Below are 19901 nucleotides of genomic sequence, written 5' to 3' on the forward strand. Positions count from 1 at the left end.
TTTCAAAATTATGTATCTTCAATATGTATTTACTTTGACTCAGCGGCGTCAAGATCTCTTCAAATATCCTATCCACATTTTTTTTTTCTTTATCTCGATTTTTTAAAATATGTTTCTGGTGTGTTTATTTAATTATATAAATTATATTATATTGTTATTAGTATATAATCAATAAGTATACTTGTATTAAACTCATACTGACAAAGCAGAGTTAAATGAGGAAATCGACAACATGTTATGCTTTATAATTATACCAGAATAGAAAGAAAAAAAAACATTATCAAGATATTCAGCAAGATACAAACTATTACTAAAATAAAATTACAAGATAAAAAGAACTTTTTATATACAACGTTTTTAAATTTTCTGTTGAATCTTATAAACATGACTTTACTAGCTTAAACGATCAAAAAAAATTGTATTTGATAGAAATAATACTGAAATGTCATTTTGACACTCATATTGATTTCCATAGTAACCCACGTATATATTAATAATTTCTTAGCAACCAATAATAGTGGATTGGATTACGGATTTCTTCCGAAATAACTTTTCATACAAAACAGAATTAACTGAAAATGAAATCAATTCTACTTAAAGATGGCTAAAAGTATTAAAAAAATACATTGGCATCGTGTTCTCATATATTCTAAAAGTTTCAAATGTCTAGCTAGTTGGGAAGTTAATTAAAAATTGATTGCAAGATTTGTACCGGACAAACAACCACTGGACAAATAAGAATACGAGCTAAGAAAAACGTTGTAAAATACATCGATTGATAGCAAGGTTATGCAATTCGGATATATAGGGTCTACTCATGGGGTCTGCTCCGACATCAAGATTGCGATATTGAAATTGAACGACAAGTAAATAAAACTGCATACATTTTTACAATGTACTCTTTAGAGGATGGGGGTGGAAACATGATCACACGTATTCATTAAATGTGCTTAAGATATACTGAGAGCATACAAAGCCAAAACAAAAAATGTACTAAGCCTATAGATGAAAGCACATAGGTGTATATAGTAAAACTATCAACATAAAATAAAACTCACGATCTCAAACGATAATTAAATACTCGTCACCCAAACTTATGATATGACATTACATTAAATATAATGATTAGTCAATATCAAACCTTTCAATCAAGTTCAGAAATAATATCTCAATTCAAAAATCGTTCTATACATACTGTGCTTGTCCGAGAATGACGTAAAACTATTAAATACTAAATTCACTATAATAACTAAATCAATTGTATCTAAATAATATATACATTATTAAAATGTAATAGAGTGTACAATTGCATACAATAAAACAACCGTTCTGTGTTTATTAATCAATTACCTATGTAACCATATCTAACAATAACTAAACTTAATAGTTGGACGTCACACCAAATTAAAATAACGAATAAAATAACTACAAAATATGGTGTTCCTAATGGAAAATGTAGAAAAACTACACGTATAACGCAGGCAAAAGCCTCAGAGATCACAAAAAAATTATATATCCGAGACGAAAATGTACACGTCAAAGGTGCGTGGCTCCCACATATTGTGTTATAGCTAGGAATATACCTACTGTAAAAATATTTATTTATTTATTTAGAAAAAGAGTATTACGGCATTACAGCGATTGGCCAATGCGCCATAATACATAATAAATACAAAATTATAAAAATACCCTAATTACAAAAAATAACAAATAATATAACAAGAAAATAGAAAAGACAGCATGTGTTTATGTAAATATTAAAGAATACATATACAATGATGAGAACGAAACCGTTTCCCTATCCAACGCGGAGGATATAACGAATATTATTCTACAATGTGCAGAAAAAATAGGCGTAAAAAACTCAGAAGTTACACTTTCCACCAAGCTTTCGAAGGCAACATTGAATCTTATGGAGCAGAGAAGGAAAACCAAGAGCGATAGACAGGCACAAAACGATATGGAGTTTTCATCACTTTGCAAAACCCTCCGAAGGAAGATTAGAGAAGACCTTCGTAAATTCAATGTAAACCTCATACAAGCAATTGTGAAAGCAGGCAGAAGTCTAAACAAAAACAAGCAATGCTTGTCGATAGGAAAACGTCAAATCACAGCACTAAAAGCAAAAGATGGTTCTATCGTCAGAAATTGGGAACACTTGTTAAGCCGAGTTGAAGAGTTCTACAGCGATCTCTACAGTGATGACACTGACAATACGACTATAGACTTAGATCTTCAGAGAAATGGAAATTCGGAAGACCATACTCCCGAAATTACATCCTGGGAAGTAACCCATGCTTTAAATTACATGAAAAGTGGGAAAGCCCCCGGGGAAGACGGTTTAACGATAGATATCCTCAAAAAAGCAGGAAAGGATGCAAATGAAGTACTTGCACAATTGTTCACAGCCTGCATATGCAAAGAGGATGTCCCAGAGGTATGGAAAAATGCCAGCATTGTCATTCTTCACAAAAAAGGTGACAGAGAAGACCTAGCAAATTATCGTCCAATAAGTCTACTCCCTATTCTCTACAAGACGTTCACAAAAATTCTCTCAAACCGTCTGCAAAATGTACTAGACGAGAACCAACCGAGAGAACAAGCCGGATTTAGAGGAGGATACAGCACTATGGACCATATCCAAGTCATCAGAGAAATCATAGAGCGGTACCAGGAATACAAACTGCCACTATGCATGGGTTTTATAGACTATGAGAAGGCGTTTGATTCGATAAAGAAATGTTCAATACTCGACGCACTCAGAAAACAAGGAATCCCTGGACGCTATATAAATATTTTCAATAATATATACAGTAGCGCAACAGCATCTGTAAATATCCATAAACCATCGCGCAGATTTCCTATCAGCAAAGGAGTCCGACAAGGTGATACAATCTCACCTAAACTATTTACAGCTACCCTTGAAGACTTATTCAGGCAACTTGACTGGAATGACAAAGGGATCCCCATAAATGGAGAATACCTGAGTCATCTGCGCTTTGCCGATGACATAGTAATTTTCTCGCAAGACTCAGAAGACCTCCAAAGCAGAATGCAGGAACTCGCTGAAGTAAGCAACAAAGTAGGTTTGAAAATAAATGTAACAAAGACGAAAGTCATGTTCAACTGCTTTGCAGGCCAAAAAGAGATCCTCATCAATGGCACTCAGCTCGAACAGGTGAAAAGCTACATCTATCTGGGACAACAAGTATCTATAGATGGATGTATATTTGATGAAATTGTTCGCAGAGTAAAGCTAGGCTGGAGTGCTTTTGGCCGCCTGAATAATGTCTTCAAAAGTGACCTTCCACTGTGCCTAAAGCGCAAAGTGTTCAACCAGTGTGTGCTTCCCGTGATGACATATGCGTGTGAAACATGGGCCCTAAGTAAAAGAGAGATCCAGAAACTTAGAGTAGCACAACGTGGTATGGAGAGGTGCATGCTGGGCATAACGCGAAAGGACAAAAAGAGGAATGAGTGGATAAGGAAGCAGACAAGGGTTTGCGATGTAATAAAGTTTATTAAAAGCCTTAAATGGAGATGGGCTGGACACATAGCTCGAAGAAGAGACAATCGTTGGACAAATCTAGTCATCCAGTGGTATCCAAGAAGTACAAAACGTCCACAAGGTAGACCTAGAGGCCGCTGGATCGATGAAATGATAAAGTTCTGCGGAAGTACGTGGCAACGCAATGCACAGGACCGAGAGAAGTGGAAGCAACTTGAAGAGGCCTTCATCCAGCAGTGGATAGATTCAGGCTGATGATGATGATGATACAATTATAAATTGAACCTATTTAACACGTCCACAAACATTGTATAGTTAATAAAAAATAGATCAACCTTTATGGTGCCATCAAATAAGTTAATCGCACGATACACGGCATCATGAAACATAACATCTCTCCTGCGACGAGGTATCTTGAAGACCGTAGAGTTACGAGTGATATTGGTGGGAACATGTAAATTAATATGTGCCAGTATATACGGATTGTAAATGAACCCACGAAGAAGTAAAAAGAAATGCTTTAAAAGAGCAATCACTCTTCGGGTGGACAGGGATTGCATTGATAGCATACCCAGAAGAAAACGAGTCGGGAAATTTATTTTATTATCATTGTCATAAGGAAAGAACCCGTATGTTCTTAAGTAGAGAAATCTAAGAAATCTATTGTGGACTCGATCCAACTTAATTGTGTGGATGGACCTATTAGGACTCCAAATAATGCTGGCAAATTCAAGAATACTCAACACAAATGATACGTATAATGTACGTAGCACTCGGACGTTTTCGAATGATTTTGAAACCCTCATAACAAAACCAAGCAAGGGGGGACATGCTCGTCGTAGGTCAAAATTGAGTTTTTATAGTATTTTCAAACCATGATCCTGGACACTCCTTAAACGTTGTAGATAATCTATTTATATAATTTTGAAGCCTTATTATCCTTCATATTTATTTTAAACATTTGATGACTGCATAAAGTATTTTTGTTACATAAAATAGTATTCTTTTAAATCTCTCGCTCTAATGTTTTAGAATATAGTCATATTTCGGTACATAACTGTGCAGTGATGTTAAGATTTTTTACATTTATTAATTTTTAAACGCATTTATAAAACCATTAGTATAATTTATTACGAGATAATTTTTGTAAAATATTCACGATAAAAAATTATATTGATAATCTCTGTGATCCCAAATTTGACAAGAATTAGGCATTTTATTATTCAAAAAATCAGCAAGATTAACACATTTGAAGATGATTCTAAAGATATTTATTAAAGGCTATGTTTTTGACCATTCAAGTGTAATAAACATCTTATGAATAATGATTGCTTTATAATAATTATTGAACTAAGAATAAGGTAGTGTTTTTTTGAAATACGCCATTTCTATTGGCATTCCCCAGTGGTTAAGCTACAGCATACGGCCGTAGCCATAAATTGACAAACTATAATTAAAGTAGGGAGTAAAATTATGTTAACGCGCGTGTTTGAACATGTACGTAACCAAATTTTTTTTTATTTTTTTTTAAACGGTACATGTTCAAACACGCGCGTCAATATCATTTTACTCCCTATTTCAATTATAGTTTGTCAATTTATGGCTACGGCCGTATGTTGTAGCTAAACCACTGGGGAATGCCAAAAAAATGGCGTATTTCAAAAAAACACTACCTTATTCTTAGTTCAATAATTATTATAAAGCAATCATTATTCATAAGATGTTTATCACACTTGAATGGTCAAAGACATAGCCTTTAATAAATATCTTTAAAATCATCTTCAAATGTGTTAATCTTGCCGATTTTTTGAATAATAAAATGCCTAATTCTTGTCAAATTTGGGATCACAGAGATTATCAATATAATTTTTAATCGTGAATATTTTACAAAAATTATCTCATAATAAATTATACTTGTGGTTTTATAAATGCGTTTAAAAATTAATAAATGTAAAAAATCTTATAACCACTGAACAGTTATGTACCGAAATATGACTATATTCTAAAACATTAGAGCGAGAAGTTTAAAAGAATACTATTTTATGTAACAAAATTACTTTATGCAGTCATCAAATATTTAAAATAAATATGAGGGATAATAAGGCTTTAAAATTATATAAATAGATTATCTACAACGTTTAAGGAGTGTCGAGGATCATGGCTTGAAAATACAATAAAAACTCAATTTTGACCTACGACGAGCACGTGGGCCGTTAAGAATATGATTGAAAGTGAACTTATATTACATACTTATATGAGCTCAAGATTATGAACAATTAAATGATGTATTAAAATAAATAGTATTTTTTGTGACCCTATTATCTTAAATTGTATTCCACATCACTGAACCTCGAGTGTGATGCGCAGCCGCAGTAGATTTTCCATCCTCGCAGGCTGTTCCCACAGTTTTTTTCGCCCGCTCGGAAAGCCTCACATTTAAATACTCCGCCTGGATTTGGACGCGCGCTCTATCGAGCTACGTTGCCACATTGTCAGTTGTGTTTTTTTTATAATAAGTGTGTCAAAAGGGTTGCCAATCCTGTCCGATTTAACGGGGATGAGTGGAAGAAGCATCGCTCCAGGACGTTCCGAATCGACAACGCTATAGATTCATGTAAGTACGCACGCGAATACATTTTTGACAATACCCGTCGGCGTTTGGATCAATATGTTTTTTGTAATATTTTGTTGGCATCTATTTTGACGCATTTAAACACGCATTATAATTTACTTACATTAAAATACCATAATATAATAGTTCAAACCGCTGAACCCACACAATATGACGTAAATACCACTAGGTACTTTGTTCGTAAACACGTCCGTTTTAATAATGTACCATTTTAATATATAAATACTAATATATTATATTATTATTTCTATCCTGAAATTCAGTTCAATTCATTCAATTTTAATTGGTTAAGTAAACACATATTACATAAAAATAATATGGTTTTTTAATCAAGTTTAAAACGCCACATACGTGTTTGATTTTTATTTCTTAATAACCATCCATATTAAAATTAAATGAATAAAATTGTCAACTGTTTAACAATGTTTAACTAACGAAAATATATATAATACAGTATCACGTAGTTTCGTGTCAAATAAGTATTTTTTCTATTGTATCAATTATCTACCATAGATTATGATATTCTCCATAAACAGACTCCTACGTTGTATAACACTATCTTTGTCAGTCTTGAACTATTTACAAGAAACGAAAGAATACTATCAATTAAATGTAAATATCCATGGTTAAATATATTTTACAGTATATCCATAATTCATTATTATATTAAAATTTAGTGTATTGCCATAATTTTTATGACTATGTAAATAAATGGTTTGACAATCAAAAGAATGTGTGTTTTGTCATATAGAAGAAACTTCAATCTTATAATACGTACATTAATAATTATTAACTAGCAATTATTGTTGTTTTGTCTTAACCAAATCCACTTCAAAATAATATGCATGATTGTGTTTAACAGAATAATCTTCAATCGAATATTAAATTCGTTGACAGTAGTTATTCAAACAATGTCGATAATTAAAGTACAATAAATTATAATGAATTTATATTCAAATTCCATCAAGTAGTCAAATTGTATTAATATTAAAAAGTACAATACAACCGTTTCAATTTTAATTGTTCTTACATATAAAGTAGCATCCTTATAATCGCCGTTCATTTTAAAAAAAATACTTATTTCAGTTAGCATATATAAGACCATAATATAGTTTAATAACCTCAATATTCTACATACCAACAAAATTAAAATATACCTAATTAATTATAAAAACTTCCGATGTCTCTTGTTACTATGTTGTCTTTTTTTAATATCTCGACGAGCTTTTACTACATGTTATTTAAATAAATCAATTTATTCGAAAGAAAAAACAGTACCTACAGTTCGGTTATGAGGAATACAGCGGAAAACACATTTTGAAAATACCCGATATACTGGATTACTTGTAAAGGTTAACCTAACCAAACCTAACCTAACCTAAGCTAACCCAAACTAACAAATAATCCAGTATATCGGGTATTTTCAAAACGTGTTTTCCGCTGTATTCCTCAATCCTCATAACCGAACTGTACCGAAAAAAATAATGTGTACCGTGATGTTTGTGCTTGTGAAAGCAAAGTTTAAAAAATGCTTCAATTAGAAACGAATCATTCCTCACAAATTCATTGATTTATTTGTAGATACCATATATTATTTCTTCTCTGATATTTATTTTCTAGTTGCGCACTTACATTTTTTTGGAAAGTCTTACATTAGTGTCAGAAGCCTAGAAGTTTAATAGATCGAGCATTCACATTATTCAGATGAACATCCACATTTCATCGCAAATAATTCTATTCAATAAAGCATGGATTTCAATGCTTCCAATAAATATCTATAATATTATTCTATGCCAATTAAACTAAGTATAACTGTGTCGCTACATTTCAAAATCAGCCAAGTCCACATTTAGGTATTTTTGACTTTTTTTGTGAATTGCTGAAGAACTACTGCTTTCTAACATTTCTGCATGATCAAAATGTGGAATTTATTAATTTTAAATATTCTATACTCAAAATAATATAAACTTTCACCCTTGTGACTGTGTATTTGAGAAAACAAAAAGCTATTTTTCTCCCATTCATCTATTATGGACTGATTTTGAAATCTAGCTACTTACTAACAATGTTGTCAAACTGCTGTCAAGACGTGTTTAATAACTGAGCTTTGACACACGTTTTTCTCACTGTATTTTAATATATTTGTATATTACTATTCAACTGATAATAGAATAAAAATAAAAGCTTTAGATTCATAACTACCTAATAAACCAGAAGTACCAATAATTATTGTTTCTTTACCTAAAGTTAAAAACAATACTGATTGAGAAGGATAAGTTTCTGGTTTAATTTAAACTGCCACAGTATATTATATTGGTGTATTTCTTTCATCAGGTTCAGAGAGCTTGACAGTAATAAAGTAAATTGAAAATTCGCTGGCTATATGTGAAAGAAAACTTCGAGGAAAATCTTTGGAAGGTTGATAAACGTGTCGTATTAAATTATTATTACCCCTTTTATAATAGTATATAATTAAACTAGTATTATATATTATAACATTATTATTATATTACGAGTATATAATACGTATATTATATTTTTATGTCATATGAGCATTTTATATAAATTTACATCGAAGACATAATTTACAGTTTATGTTCAGAAATAGATAATATAATTGGGTGAAAATAAGCGAAACAAACCCTTTAAGTCGTTTGTTTTATTCATATGTGTCGTGTCGTTCACAATTAGAACAATTATGTAACGACGTAAACAAGTATACCTAGTAAGAATCTGTAAAAGCGCCCTTCAAGGTGTTGAGACACTTAAATATTTATGTCAAAGACAATTACCTACACCCTTATTTGACGACATGAACTTTCGTTTCACAAAGACATGAATATAATAGGTATATGATTTCAGTATATTAGTTGAAACTGAATAATAATTTATTGAAATAAAACAAGAAAATTTTTAGGAGGGTGAATCCTGCTGATTTGTGACGAAAACCCGTCATTATTTACTCGTAAATTTAAATAAAAAGTAACGGCAGCAGACGGACTTGATCGATATACCTTTCGATTAACAAACGCGTACGCTGCAGATTGCAATATTCTGGTCGTCGTGAGAATCACAATTTTTGCATATCGTCGATATTGAAGAATACTATTATTGTAGACGCAAACCAATAAACTATCGATTTTTAAAAATATTAGTTTGTGGTAGTATTAACAGATGCCTATATAAATATGTTACCTATTATATTTACTTGAAAGTTTAATAAGTAGTATCTCTATACATTCCAATTTTAATTTCATATATTTTTATTTCGAATACCTATTTAAATATACCAGTAGTATATAAAAACAAAAAATATAATATGAATATATATATACTATGTCTACTATGGATACTAAAAATCTGCGTATCTAAGAATGGTGACAAAACACAATGTTTTACTTCTATTGTGTGTTCACCACACACACACACTCGTTTTTATGTATAGGCATTCTTCCTCTGAGATAGGTAGATACTTACTTTAATAATTTTAAAATTTTGACTATCGTGAATGTCGCCATAATTATGCCGTGATCAGCCGCACAACGATTGACATAGTATCACAAAAGAAAATTCTGTATCAAAATCATTCAAATGTAAATAAAATAATATAAGTTACATAGAGATAAACATAATAATAATCAGGGTAGTATAATCAATGGAAACAATTCCATTCATGGGAGTAAAATGATGATATTAACATCATTTTACTCCCTACTTAGTAGTTACTACTACTTACTAGTTTGTCAATTTATGGCTACGGCCGTATGTTGTAGCTTAACCACTGGGGAATGCCAAAAGAAATGGCGTATTTCAAATAAATACTTCTTAGGTCAATAATTATTATAAAGCAATCATTACACATCGCTTATAATGAGTATCTTTAGAATTATCTTCAAATGTGTTAATCTTGCCCATTTTTTGAATAATAAAATGCCTAATTCTTGTCAAATTTGGGATCACAGAGATTATCAATATAGTTTTTTATCGTAAATATTTTACTAAAATTATCTCGTCATAAATTATACTAATGGTTTTATAAATGCGTTTAAAAATTAATAAATGTAAAAAATCTTAACACCACTGCACAGTTATGTACCGAAATATGACTATATTCTAAAACATTAGAGCGACAGGTTTAAAAGAATACTATTTTATCTAATAAAAATACTTTATGCAGTCATCAAATGTTTAAAATAAATATAAAAGATAATAAAGTTTCAAAATTATATAAATAGATTATCTTCAACGTTTAAGGTATGTCCAGGATCATGCTTTGAAAATAGAACAAAAGCTACATTTTGACCTACGCTGAGCATGTCCCCCCATTCTTTACAAAATATACCTAGTACAATGAGATTAGTTTTCTTCGGTGTCTTGAATTTTCAATGCAAATCTTTTTCTTTCGTTTACCTGAAATCTACCCTTACAGATTAATACGCAGAAGGTAATAAATACTTCTAGTAATGTCGTACCATTTCAACATTTCTTTGAATTTTCTCAATCTCCATAATCACTTCGATGTATATAGTATTATTTTTCATTATTGTCTCTACAATCCGATATACATCTTGGCCACCTTTCACAGAGGTTTTTTGACAGTTATTTTAAGATACTTGTAAAAAATTTACTCAATTTATTAATTCCATGTTATGAATCCGTGCATACATTTAAATACTTACAATATATAAATTAGTCTGATACAGCGTTTGAACCAATAACCAATATATTTAACATTCGTCCATGGTGGGCACTTACCCACTAACTTCTTCTTTTTATTGTACCATCCCCTATCGGAGGTCAGCCACCATCAAGGTGATGTTAGCTTAGTCAACTGCTACCAGTTAACAGTTCAGTGGAGCTGCACTCGTACCAATCACGGAGGTTTTTAAGCCACGAAATGCGGCGCCGTCCTCTGCTATGTTTACCATTGATCTTTCCTCGAATGACAAATTGGGGAATACTGTACTTTTGACCTCTCATAATGTGGCCGAGATACTGTAGTTTCCTGGTTTTGACACTACGTAGAATTTCTCGGTCCTTCCTCATTCGATTGAGAACTTCAACATTTGTCACCCGGTCAGTCCAAGGAATTTTGAGGATGCGTCTATACAGCCACATCTCGAAAGCTTCAAGTCTCCGTGACATCTCTTGGTTTAGCGTCCATACTTCCATACCATAGAAAATAATTGAGAGCACATAACAACGTACCATACGCAGTCTCAGACCTAGGTTAAGATCTCGATTGCTAAGGAGGCGTCTCGTTTTGAGAAAGGCACTCCTTGCGATCTCAATTCTAGTTTTTATTTCCTGAGACTGGTCCCATTTCTCATTGACCAATGTACCTAAATATGTATAATGGGTCACACGTTCGATTGGTTCGCTGTTAATGACAAAATTTGTGTTGGTGTCTGGTGTCGCTGTTTTTGATACTAGTAATAGTTTTGTTTTCTTGAGGTTCATTTTTAGTCTCCGTGACATCTCTTGGTTTAGCGTCCATACTTCCATACCATAGAAAATACCATAGAACGAACCCACTAACTAATTAATTTATTTATTAAATTTAATATTATAATGGCTTTCCACTAATAATTATTCCAGTTCCACCAATCTTAATTGATACGTAAAACAATAATCATAATATTATAAATTATTAATATGCAGTACAATATAAAATGTATTAAATCAACTAAAAGACGCATAGACATAAAAAATGGTGCTATATCTGCCATTGTTCGAATTTTCCAAAATTGTGCGACGTTCAGCGAATATCCGGCGCCGGGAAGACGCGCCGCAGCGCCCAATAATTTCTTCCTTGTGCCAAAATTTATCTTAAGCTAGGTTATGTTTCCTGCTTACATCACTTCCCCTCGCGAAAGGGGTTATGATCTTAGCTTACTAAGCTTTAGGGAAATTTTGAATCCGCGAAGCTTTCGTATATCGGATTATTTGTATAGCGAAATAAGGGGGGATTATTTGAATTAATATTATCTTTATCTTGGAAATTTCCCATACTTATTTTTGACACTGCTATATTCGATACGCATTTTAATAAATAATATGTAAAATTTCATATATATAGGTACAATAGTAATACTTTTTAATGACTATATTCTATGTTTTGGCATCTCCTGGAATTATCATAATCTAAAACTATTCCATGTATCAAGTACCATTTTTTCAAATCATTTAATATTTAGTAATTATTTCAAAGTAAATATTACATAGATTTCACATTTAATATTTCTTTAAAAGGTAGAATTAATCGGTAGAAATCTAAAATAATAGTAGCGGTTGCAATACACAATCTGGCAAAAAAGTTATGTTGTTTTTTTCAATGTATGCTTGATCCAGATCATTGGGCCACCAATTGGACGAATGACAACAACTATGCTTCGTAAAAAAAGTTTATTAATTTAAATTCTACTCTGTGCAAGGCCTCGCCGATAAATAAACATAAATAGTACTTATAGATTGTTTTTTTATGTTTATATTATTTTAAAACAAAATCTTTTGTCACCAACGTTACCTGGTGCATACTCTATAATCCGATGTGGATCTCAGGCGTCTCATAAATATATATTAACAGATTTTGTACGAGACATCTGCAATTTGCTCAACCTATTAGGTCAATTCCTTGGGTACAAACACACATTGAAAAACAATATGCGTATTTGCCAGACCCGTGATTTCCAGGTGAGCGGAATTGTTACCACTCGCCAACCACGAAATTTATAACATACTCGACACTGCAGTTGGCGTGCACCGACGCAGGTCTTACTTGATTCCAAATGCACCCCTTTAGAATCATCAATTGTTTTTTTTATCGAAAAAACACAAAAAAATTTATCACCATGTTTTTACATATTATTTTACCACGTTTTTCTTAGCTCGTATTCTTGTTTGTCCGGTGATTGTTTATCAAGTACAAATCTTGCAATCGCTTTTTAACTAACTTCCCGACTAGCTAGACATTTGAAACTTTTATAATATATCAGAACACGATGCCAATGCATTCTTTTAATACTTTTTGCCATCTTTAAGTAGAATAGAATTCATTTTCAGTTAATTCTGTTTTGTATGAAAAGTTATTTCGGAAGAAATCCGTAATCCAATCCACTATTATTGGTTGCTAAGGAGGTGATCGTAGCAACTAAATTATTAATATATATGTGCGTTACTATGGAAATCAAAATGACATTTCAGTATTCTATATTTTGTTTGTTGCAAAATAGCAAAAAAAATGATTTGTTGACAATTGCCTTATTTGTCCTAAATTATTAATACATAGAATTGTCAAGTTTATGTGGTTCAACAGAAAAATTATAAACGTGGTATATAAAAAGATCTTTTTATCTTGTAATCATTTTTTTATATTTTATAATATACTGAGAATGGCTCCGTCTTACCACATTATCAATTGAATAATTGATAATGTCCTAAGATAAAATCGGTATTGGTATAAATAAATAGATACCTTGCCTTAGTATTTATGCATCTCGTGTTCAATCTTTAGACAATCATAATTATGGGTTTTCACAGAGTAGAAGTTATATTAACAGATTTTACGAGACATGTTTGTTAACCACTTGCTCAACCTATCAAGTCCATACTTCGCGCCCTCGTAATCCACTGAATAAGCTGGTTGCCTATCATTCGGGCGAAATCAATTCCCGTTGAGGTCACAATACTAAAATTTTTGTGATTTTCTCAAAGCCACGGTATTTTTTATTGTTTCACTTCTATTATTAATACTACTATCAATGGGCCTCTTGACCTATGTTAGTGTTATATATAATTATTTATAAATGTTCTAAATACCTACACACATTGAAAAACCACATGTGAATATTTGCTAGACCCGGAATTCGAGCCCGGGACCAAAAAAAAAACAAAACATAATATTAATAAAATTCATTTTCATATCGATAATTGTATTCACTGAGATTTTTTAAATTTCTTTTTATCGGAAATTGATGTTATCAATGATATAACATAAAATTATATATTTTTCAAGACAGTTTAAAAACTGGTGACCTTTAGTATATAAATATCTTGTTCCCCTCTGATATTAATAATTTTATGTATTTATATATTTTAATGGAAATCTTTTCGCAGTCAAAGAAACGACGCGTGCCGCCCACGAATTATTATATAATTAATGTTGAAATTTTATAATAATAATAATTTCCACGTCTCGAATACCGTCAGCTTTTCGAATCAACCCCAAGGGAAAATGGGGTTCCCTAAATGATATTTTAGTAATACAGCATGTTACTTCATTATTGAGAATCTACAAATACTAAGGCCTTTCGCTCATGGAGAAACTAAAATCCGACGAACTGATTGATGATGGAACTCATAATCTGACCAATGACTGATGCTTCGCACACGGCGCTACTGAAACCCACTTGAAATTATAATCTCATAATCTCAAACTGTCAAATCTTTCCTACTTCATTCTAAGCTTTTTCTGTAATATATTTACGGGAATATTCTGATAATTATACAAGCAGGAAGGAGTATTATTTCTTAGCTTCTGCTACAAATTTTAAATTAAAAATCGGTTCGCCCTTTTTTAACTTTTGACGTCTTGACTTGTTATTGCTTGTTCAGTTGAGTTCAGTTCTACCGATTTTGATAAAAAAAACTATGATTTTTAATCGAATCTATTGATATTGGCATCACTGTTTTATGGGAGACTGGGAGACTAGCTTATCTCATTTCTTCAGTTTAGTACGAACGTTTTGAAACTGAGAGATTCAAGTCTTGCCGTGAGTGAGTCGGCATTGAAATACATTAGCTAGATACTGGCTGGAATCTTAGTTTCAGTATCGTCTTTTTTAGTATTCTCGTGAGCGGAAGGCATAATAATTGTATACGTTAGATATAGATAGCATTTAACGGGTTGCTATACAAAAGAATCCAATATATCGACTGATTTATACCTGATCCAAAATTAATAACTAACCACTCAGAAAAAGCAATCTAGATATATTTTTTTATACTTTCTTGGAAGATGTTAATTATTATCGTTGAGTATAATAATGATTAACACATATTGGATTGGAAGGAACAACAAAATCAGTATGTAGTAGAATTATTATTCTCTATTAATTATTATTTCTTGAAGTCTTTCAGTGCTAAAGACGCGCTAGGCGCGTAACGATTGGGTGGCCATTAAAAATAATTAGCATGCTATTTAAATGTGGTAATTAATTAGTAATTATCTAGTCAGCCGTCAATAATAATCTTGATGTCTGTATTGAAAATGCAAACAATATGTAAAGTTTTATGTATGCTTACACACTGCAGTCTGCAATTTAGAAGAGATCTTTATTTAGATACGTATTGTTTTCAACTTATACGAGGTATAAATGAGAACACTGCCATTCTGGGCAATGTTGACCTGTGTATCTGTGATAACTATCTTAGAAATAGAGAGCATCAGTTGTTTAGTTTTATATTCTCCCAAGGCGCAGAACCAACCTACCACTGGTGATACCAATTGGGAGGGCGATAACTACCTTCAACGAAGGTGAGGTGAGTTTAGATGGACGCTATTTTATAAATTCTCAAAATGGGGTCTCCTTGGAAAACCTGGTGTACTTCAATGAACTTCTATAGATGTATAATTATATTTTCACTGCTTTTGTATGTTTATATTATGTTTTTTTTTTTATATTTTCATTTTTATTCCTTTTATTACTTTTATTTTTCTTTCTTCTTAATAATAATATATCATGTCATGTGGTGAACGTCTTCAACTTATAATTTTTAATGTCCACAATATGTTAAAAAAGTAAATTAATTGAAAATGAAATTATAAATACATTAGAAAAGTCATACAAAAAAAATATTTATCTGGTTTACGAAAACAATGTAAGAAAACCTTTGTGCTAAATTTAATATCGACAAAAGGTACATTCTACCGCGTCTTTACCTTGTCCTTATATAACAATATTAAACCGAGTTATGAAAATCCTGTACAACAGTTTCAAGCCTACGCTTGCATGTTAAGATAGAGCCCAGTTTTCAGGTCGTGTTCCACATCCCCCTCAAAATGTATATATATATACCGAGGAAAAATAATTTATCATATTTATTTTTTACTTTATCATAACGATGAGAATACAACTGTAGGACTAAAGATTGCGTAACTGCTGCCGTCTATTTTTAAATTATAGTAATTTGTTGTATGTTGTATCCATTTCGTTTGTTCTGAATATTATAGGCAAGAAACTTTCATTGCAATATTAAATCTACAACTTAATTTATTAAACTATCTTCACGTTTCCGTGACTAAAGTGATAATGTTTTAGTGTAGAAACTACGTATTGAAACTTTTGAAGCCAGAAGTGGTTGCCCCACGGATGCCAACCCTCACATATATCACATAATATATACATTAATTTCTAATACGTTACCATTGTTCCTAAATAGGATGATTTTACACGTCTTGAGTGTAGTATTTTACAACGTTTTTATTAGCTCGTATTCTTATTTGTCCGGTGGTTGTTTGTCCAGTACAAATCTTGCAATCGATTTTTAACTAACTTCCCGACTAGCTAGACATTTGAAACTTTTAGAATATATCAGAACACGATGCCAATGCATTCTTTTAATACTTTTAGCCATCTTTAAGCAGAATTGAATTCAATTTTAGTTAATTCTGTTTTGTATGAAAAGTTATTTCGATACCATTATTAAATAATATATACGTACGTTACTATGGAAATCAATATGAAACGACATTTCATTATTCAGTATTTCTATCAAGTACATTTTTTTTTTATTGTTTAAGCTAGTCAAGTCAAGTTTATATAAGATACGTACAAATATACTCCACGGTGAAATGTTCAACGAAGAACTCGTCATTTGATTAAATGTTACACGTACTCATGTTTCACGTACTGCGGCGCACGAATAAGTGTCCTGCGGTGAACTGTTTACGTACAAATTTCCGGATACGGTACAGTAGTGAGGCCAATTAAGAACGACCCGGCTATCAGTGAAAGAAGATTTTTGCGAAAATCGTAAGTATCATCAGCATTATAAAAGAGTCCGCTAAACCAATATATACTTCTCGTGAGAAACACAGACCATCTATGAAATAAAGTTTCATAAACATAGAAAATAACCTACATGATTTGAAAACACCTCAGAGAAATATATAACTACTATAAAAAATCATTTTGAAAACACCCAGCGAGATTCAAACTAACGCCTCTGGAATTCGCGCCCATATACCCCACTAAGTAAGCTTTGTGTGTCTTATCTAATTGCAAATTGCAACGGATGTCAAATTTTTTCAAAAAAAAATTTTTCGAGTTGTGATATTGTATAACTATCTTTGAGGTGTTTTTTAATTGTGTATGTTCAATAGAGAATGTCACATTCTTAAATCTGTTGAATTATTCCCTGAATAAAAAAGAACAGTTAATTACAGGAAAGAACATTATGATACGCAGGATTCATGTTCGACGTAACGCGTTAAAACAAATATGAACGAAAAAAATATTGGGATAAATAGAATCTTTGCATATTTTGGCGATATTATTTAAATTAAAATTAAAATTTATTTATTTTACATAATATAATGAATGTGACAAATTATATCTAAATTTAAAGCGTTCATGACATGACATAAAGTAAGTGTCACACAATTTTCAAAAATAAATAAAGGGTAATGTGAGTAAATAATATAATAATAAAATAATAAAAAAGTACATGGAAGCACACAGAGTGAACTAGGTTGATAGAGCCTATCTTAAAAACTTACAAAACAACGTTCACATAAATTCACACTGACGTAAGTGGAATATATCAATATCCGAAGCGATTTGATTAAGCATAGTTATTGCCCTCCCAATTATTGGCATTACTAATGGCATTTAAGTTCTCTATTTTGCACACTATGCATCATCCCTTAAGGTTTTGCATATCTATCATTCAATGGATAATTTCCCGTAAACAAAACTCTGGAAGAAAATAAGTGTCTTGACAACAATTTACTGGTTTGAGAGATCAACACTATATCCCAGTTTAGATCAGCAATAGACCAAAATCATCATCACCACCAAGTCCGATAACAGATATGGTACAGGATTTAGAAGAAGATAATGTCTTCCAAATATTTTACCAGAAATCAAAATTAAACAACCTTATTATAATATTATATATGACTGAAAATAATAATTCGATAAATTTTGTAATTAATCAACGCAGCGTCAACGTCAAAAGTTATATAAAAAATCTTTGACGTGGATTTTTATTTCGAGGTAAAAATGCCAAGATATCACACAACAAAAATATTTTTCTTATTAATTTTCTTTATTGTTAGGAGTTAATGAGTTCTTTATTGGAGACATAATTAATTTTCCCCGTGACATTTTAAGTGCTTTGACGCTTTCGAATTTGACAAACAGAATATTTAAAAATTATACATTGTCCCCTTAATAATTAATTAACGTTGACTAAGTTACCTTTTATACGTGGGTACATTTGAACCTGTTATCATAATTTTACATAGTAATAAATTAATATATCCAGTTAAAAGGCTATTTATATACAAGTATGATAAGCAAGGTAATTATATTATCAATTAAACCAACACATGTTACAATTCCATTGGCATCATCATCTGGGTTCAATCCACTGCTAGATGAACGCCTCCCCTATCTTATCCCACACTTTTCGCTCGATTAGAACTTTACGAGTTAATCAATCGGTTTAGGGCATCACTTTAACTGGTTGATGTCCTTTGGGTATAACTGCAATTGTTCAGAGGTTGTTCACTTGCCGAGAGCCAATCGCTTTTTCATTAGATTGGCTACCTTTATCACATCGCGTATTGTCTCTTTAGTCATTGGTTTATTTTATAGTTTTGCCACACTATACCTAACGTACACTTTGCATTCTACATTGCGCTACTCGTAGTTTTTTTTATGATTTACAAGTATACTTGAGCATTAGTAGCACACATTAGATAAATACCTTATGCTTTATAACAATGGGAGGTCACTTTTGAATAAACTATCCGGCCGCTTAAATGCACTCCATGTGAGTTTAGTTTTTCGAGCTATTTATTTATACAAACCTCCTTCAGTTTAACATTTTTGTTGTCTGGGATAGACGTAGTTATTGACTTGTTTGATTTAAGTGTCATTAATATGGATTTCTTTTGGTTCAGAAAAACGGTATCCATTACAATGGGTTTTTTTTAATGTTAATTCTACGATATTTCAGTTATGTGTGTTGATGGCTGTTTCAGACTATAACCTATCTTCCCAAAAGCTTCAATTATTCAATTTCATAAATAACAGCATATTATTAATTCTAGCATTTTGTACAATAATTAATTTTCCTCATAACATTCATTATAATCATTTAATAATAATATTGAATTACCTTGTCAGCAGCCAATAAAATGAAAAAGCTTGAAACCATGAGTGCGGGACTTCCTGCTCACCGTCATCTTACGGTTAGTGCCCGGAGTGTTTAAGTCCACCCTACCCATCCGAACAACTAACCATATATTACACTCCACATAAATTATCGGTTGACATTTATAATACAAAGTTAATTACTTGAAATGGTGTTTACGAGGTTTTTAAATCAACAGTCCTGAAATAATTTAAGCTTATAGCCCCAAATAGTCGTCCACATAATATAATATGTAACTCAAATATCAAGGCAGCATTCTTTATTGAACATAATATACATAATTTGCTACACCATATATACCACCCGGATTGTGATATA

At 31.6% G+C, this 19901-nt stretch overlaps 1 protein-coding gene across 4 annotated transcripts in view; it reads left to right on the forward strand.

Annotated features, from left to right (window-relative positions):
• The first annotated feature begins 5873 nt into the window (after positions 1–5873).
• Syt1 (Synaptotagmin 1) overlaps positions 5874–19901 on the forward strand; it is a 108314-nt gene continuing 94286 nt past the window's right edge. For 2 of the 4 annotated variants that reach the window (XM_085957891.1, XM_085957926.1), the window contains exon 1: positions 5874–6122. The gene's annotated coding sequence lies outside the window, so the exon portion shown is untranslated. The remainder of the gene's footprint in view (positions 6123–19901) is intronic. The other 2 variants (XM_085957873.1, XM_085957908.1) reach the window with 2 other exon arrangements.

This window comes from Rhyacophila brunnea, unplaced genomic scaffold (assembly GCF_057557595.1).
Source record: "Rhyacophila brunnea isolate RB1 unplaced genomic scaffold, BYU_Rbru_1.0 scaffold_11, whole genome shotgun sequence".
In the NCBI taxonomy this organism is placed as follows: Eukaryota; Metazoa; Arthropoda; class Insecta; order Trichoptera; family Rhyacophilidae; genus Rhyacophila; species Rhyacophila brunnea.